We start from the raw sequence: 6000 nt of genomic DNA, 5'->3' as shown, positions 1-6000 counted from the left end.
TATTCTTGGGCCAATTTGCTCTTTTCTCCCCGATCGGCATCAACTTGCAGACTATTTTCAAATTCCAGGTCTCCAATCTGTTGCCTCAGCTTGCCCATTTTTGCCCTGTAGATCTCTTCTTTAGCCAACCAACCCTACTGTTCTTGCGACGCCTGGACGAACTCCTGGAGATGAGGCCTTTTAGCCGGCCTTTCATGCTCAAGTTCTCTCGTGTACCAAGCAAGGTATCTTGGCTCCACTTCGCCTTTGGCCTGATCCTGCACGCAAGTATCTGCTTTTAAATATTACCATTTACTCCAGATTTAACGGATTCTTGCTTCAGGGAACTGTCCGTCGGGGATAATCTCAATTACTTGAGCACTAAGATCTTCCTCCTATGGCATTGTTTGGCATCTCCCGAGTTGTCTCAAAACCCGATATGGCATGTAAGGCTGAATGCTATTGAGCCCCATCAATAGAAAGTGGGTCCTAGCTGCCGGCATATGGATGACCTCGTCAACGGGCAACCATCCTAGTGTCCATTGTATTTGGCTGGCAGTGAGGGTCCGAAAGAATGATGTCCATGTCGTAACTCCCTCGGGTAGACTGACCCCCTTGATTCTTGTGTAGAACTCTTCTATGCAAGTTTTCTTCGAGGAACCATAACTCAAGAGCTAGGAACGGTGGCAGAGATGCTCAGTCATCCATATTTGTAGCAACAAGTTACACCCCTCGAAAAAGTTCCCTCTGGCTTTGCAGGCTGTGAGAGCTCGGAAGATATCAGATACTAGCATAGGCGTAAGAGTGCTTTCGTCTTGAATGAGCAAGGTACTGACTACCCCGGCTATTTTCAGATCAATGTTTCTGTCTTTCCTTGGAAATACCAAAAGGCCCAAAAAGGTTATCATAAAAGTCACTCGTCTATGCTCGTCCCACTTCTCACGGTTACTCTTGCTGCATGACTTGTTACCTGGGTTGTTGAATCCTCCGACATGACCGTATCTGTCGTATATGAAGCGCGGATTACAAAAACCTGCGGCTAAATCTGGGTTATGGACCGTCTTGGGTATCTTTAACGAATCTAAAAATCGATGCACAGTGACAGCTCTTGGAGCAACCAGGTATTCTTGCCTCAATAGAACTTCAGCATTTCCGATGTACCTGCTATTTCCTCCAAAGTCGGGGTGAGTTCAAAATCGGAGAAGTGGAAGACATTGTGTGCCGGGTCTCAGTAGGTGACCAAAACTCTTATGATATCCCCCCGAGGTTGGATTTCCAATAAACCCTTAAGACCTTTTAGATATTTCTTGACCTCATCTTGCCCTTCACCACCTAAATCATCCCACCATAGCCGCAACTTGAAAGGGATTTTAGTCACTATTGAAAAAGGTTCATTTTGCATCGTGCTCATCCTGCACATTTATTAAGGTGATTAAGAAATAAAATTTATTTTACTCAACAAATTGACTATTTTTAATTTTTCACAGCTTAAAAGGAAGATCCGGTTCCGCACACGACTTTTCAGCACTTCAGGAATAAAGATTTTAAAGCTAGGTGAGTCAACCGGTCAAAAATCCAAAAATGACTACAAGTGGCCGTTTATGCAAAGTCAGCCTTCCGGCGTCCCTTTCAGGAACATTCGGCTATTTTCGCCAAAAACGGCATCACCCGACTTATTTGTGTTGACAATTAAAATTTGACGTTTTTGGCTATTTTTGCAAAAGGGGAGGTTGGACCCGATGAGGGTTGCCTACGTATCCTGCACCCTATGAGAATCAAACTGGCGTAATTCGGGCAGATAAAACAAGATTCTTTTGAAAACAAGACTCTTTTCAATGGCAAATAAAACCATTTTCTCATAAACCAAACCCTTTTTTTCCTTTTTTTTTTGTTTATTTTTTCTCAAAAATTCGACAGAGTTTCGACGCTATTTGGACATTGATTTTTTTTCAAAACAGACGATTAACTACCTCTATCTCTCTTTTCTCAAAGTATTCAAAAACCGGTCAGCATGCAAGTCCGAAGCAAACAAATGCATAGGTAGCAAGTTGGATGCAATATGATGGTCTTTTGTCGTTTTGGTACACCTGTCCTAGACAGACCCAACCCCTGTGTTGAGCCTCAAAAGCCAAATGCACATGATGCAAAAAAAAGTTCCTACTAGGAATCCGGCATGAAACTGAGTTATTCTAGATTTGTAACCTGGGTATTTGTTCTAGACTGTGTACCCGAGCGTACAACTCGAGTCGAGAAGGGGGCTACGTACCGAGGACCCGCGAGATCGTCCGGCTTTGTAACTTGTCCGGCCTCTTTCTTATTTCAAGGTACGACACTAACAGAATAGGGAGTCTCAACCAGCAAGCACATCCCCGGAGGTAAGAAGAGAAGGGTTTCGGCACAGTTTATATACAGTTCAGATAATATCAAAGCGGTAAAAGCAGCATTTAGCACATTAGGCCCAAACATGTAAAAATCAGATAATAAACAAAGCCAAATATAACAATTTATCTAAGCTCGAATACTGAACCCTGAACCAGAGGTTCTGGGTTCGGTCCCCAGCAGAGTCGCCAGAGCTGTTACACCTCCTTTTTTACCTACACCCCGCAAAGGGGCGTAAAAGAGAGCTTTTCCAATTAAAGGACAATCGAAACGGGATTTTATTTAAAGATTCAGAGTCGCCACTTGGGAGATTTATAGTATCCCAAGTCACCGGTTGAATCTCGAATCGAGGAAAAGATTGACTCTGTATTACAGTCCGCGAACCAGAAATCCGAGTAAGCAATTCTGTTAACCCGAGAGAAGGTGTTAGGCATTCTCGAGTTCTGTGGTTCTAGCACGGTCGCTCAACTGTCATATTCGGCTTATTTATCTGGTTTTAATACATGTTGAACCTATGTGCAAATTTTAACTATTTACTGCTTTTATTATTATTATTTTTTAATGAGAATTGCAACGTCGTGAAAATACACCTCGAACCACGTCATATCAATGCACTTGTGGTTATTGACACATTTCAACTCTGTTGAGATTTAGATTTGGGTCACATAAATGTGTACCCGAGTTTAAGAAAGTAAATTATTAAAGACGCGCCTAAAACGACTAGCGTATCATTATTTTTGGGTAGGGTCGTGAAATTTTGCTAAACGGCCCATCCCGAAATCTAAGTAATTTTACCAACACGTATAGAGGGCCCCGCAGCTTGTGTATTTTTATTTGTCGAGGCTCGTCTCATTCATTATTTTTAAAAGGAATTTGCAACGTCATGGAAATGCATCTCGAACCACGTTACAATCAATGTACCCATGATTAGCGACACATTTCGACTTCGTTGAGATTTGAATTTGGGTCACATAAATGTGCACCCGAGTTTAAGAGAGTAAATTATTTAAAGTGCGCCGGAAGTGACTTGCGCGTTATTATCTTTTGGGGAAGGCCGTGAAATGCGCTAAACGGCCCGTCCCTAAGTCTAAGTATTTTAAAAACAAATATTTATTGAGGGCCCCGCAATTTTGTATTTTTTTATTCGCGAGGCTCATCTCATTTTTATTCAAGGATATCCTAAAGCGACTATGATTTTCTATTTATTGGTCTCTAAGAATAAATAAAAAATCCTAATCAATTAGCATTAAAAGTTCGGGCTTCAAGTTCAAGTCCGGGTCCAAACAAAAGGAAACACCTTCTAGTTTGAACCCGCTACCTAACTTAAGATCCGCCGCCTGCCGTTGTAAATATTAACAAACCAGCTACCATTTCGATCCAGTTCAACTTTAGCTTTATTATATGAATTGGATTATTGGAGTTAACTATGTGGAATATAAAGCCATTTTTGAGCTCTTTTTACGATTTGTTGAAAAATGCATCAATGCTTAAAAACTGACATCAAGCTAACATTAATCACTAACATTTGAGAACTAACATTAGTTACTAACATTATTTACATTGCTATTTAAAATGATGTTATTTGCTCAAGTGAACTCACAATTTTAGAATTAGACCTATTAAACCAACATGCTGATTTCCATAAACTATTTGAACCTGTTTTGTGACATAAACTATTTGAAACTATTTCACGACTACTGAAAAAAAAAGAATTAAATACAGTATATTTCATAACTAGTAATCACCAACTCAGATAAATTACAATTGATATTCCATGTTTGTAGAAATAGGTTCGATCAGTCCAGTTTATGTATTTCAAAGTCATTCCAATACATACTATTAAATATCAAGTGAACTACTGCTTATACATCAAATTAAACATAAAGAAACAGTTATTTTCAGAAATCCATTCCAACAACTCTTTACTTTATTTCCTTTAAATTTGAGAGTTGTAGAACATGTACCTGGATAACGAAAATACAAGAAGATGAAGGAGCAGTCAACAACAGTAATAACACAACAACGCAGTGACAGAACAACCTAGTGACAGATTAAAAAGGAAGGAACCATCAGAGTTCCAGCAACACCCAATGAAAACAGTAGCCAATAACCAATAGCAAACTCAGGAAGAACCAATTGAAACCCCAGAAATACCAAACAGCAACACCAATGAAACAGCAACAGTACTAGTTCTGATATTCAACAGTAAAAGAAAAGACTCACTTTTCAATTTCTTAGCTCTCCGAACACTGAACCTTTTAGGATTAAAAACCATCCTGTTTTTTTACTCTCAAATTACTGAACTTTTAAATGTTAAAAATCCAGCCTAGACTCTCTAAAAAAACTGAAAGAGAACCCGATCTCCTTCTAAAAACCAGGCCCTATTTATAACCCAAAAATAGGTATGGGCAACATATTTTAATCAATCCTTTTTAAGCTTTTCATACTATTATGTTTTGTTCCCCACACTTGCATGCCTTGTTCCCCACTACTTGCATGCCTTGTTCCCCACTAGCAAATGTCTTGTTCCCCACTATGTATTAAACAATGCCTTATTTTAATATTATTAGTGCTTAGTGGACAGAGCATTCAAATTAATCATTTTTAAAACTTTAAATCCCAAAATACCCCTGAAACTATTGAAATTACCATTCTACCCCATCAGCTATATCCAATCCTCCTAATTAATTAACCAAACTATAACAGCTATAACCAATCTTAATTGAGAAATCCTAACAATTGACTAATTAAACACATGAAACTAACTCCCAATCAACAACATTAGGACAATTCAACAAGGCCAGATTCATATCAGAACAAACTTAACAGAACAATCAAGTATATCCAAATCACTAAACACAATCATCAATTGAACTCAAAACAGTAGGAAAGTCATCAAAATGCATACACATATAATTTCAACGAATATGCAGTAGGATACTTCATGCGAAAACTTTATCAAAATGAACCCACATTAAAACGAAATCACAAATAGATCCGTGAATAGCATAGATTCGAGGTAAGAGATATGACCTTTACTACTGCACTTTCTTGCTCCGTTACGCACAGTGAAAACGAAACTCCAAAGAAAAAACAAAAAATCCGTGAACGAGCTACGACTGACCTTTATGCTAACGATCCGACGTCGAACAATGCTGAACTTTCGATGAAACACATCTTTGTTCAAAACACTGTTTCGATGCTTGACTAACAAACACGGACTCAGACGGAACCTCGACGTACTGCCTCAACGTACGACTGAGCACGACCTCGGATGGTTGGTCTCGTTTTGGACTGGAGGGTGGCTAGTCTTATTTTGGACTGGAGGGTGGCTATGGAGAAGGTGAGGCGGGCTGTTTCAGGTGGTCGAACGAACTGATGGAGAAGGATGGCTAGTGGTCATTGGTAGTAAGGCTGGCGTGAAGGGAGGTGGTCGTGGTGGGCGTGAGGTGGGCTGTCGACGAGTGATGGAGTCGCCGGTGGTCGTTGGTTCGAAGAAGAAGGAGGGCAGCCATGGATGTCGAGGGAGCTTGGAGATGGCAGTAGGGTGGTCGTTGGTTCGAAGAAGAAGAAGAAGGAGGAGGGCAGCCATGGAGGTCGAGGGAGCTTGGAGATGGAAGTGGGGGGGGGGGTCGTTGGTTC

The sequence above is a fragment of the Nicotiana tabacum genome, chromosome 5 (genome assembly GCF_000715075.1).
Source record: "Nicotiana tabacum cultivar K326 chromosome 5, ASM71507v2, whole genome shotgun sequence".
Classification (NCBI taxonomy): Eukaryota; Viridiplantae; Streptophyta; class Magnoliopsida; order Solanales; family Solanaceae; genus Nicotiana; species Nicotiana tabacum.
Note: the sequence above shows the minus strand (reverse complement) of the source record.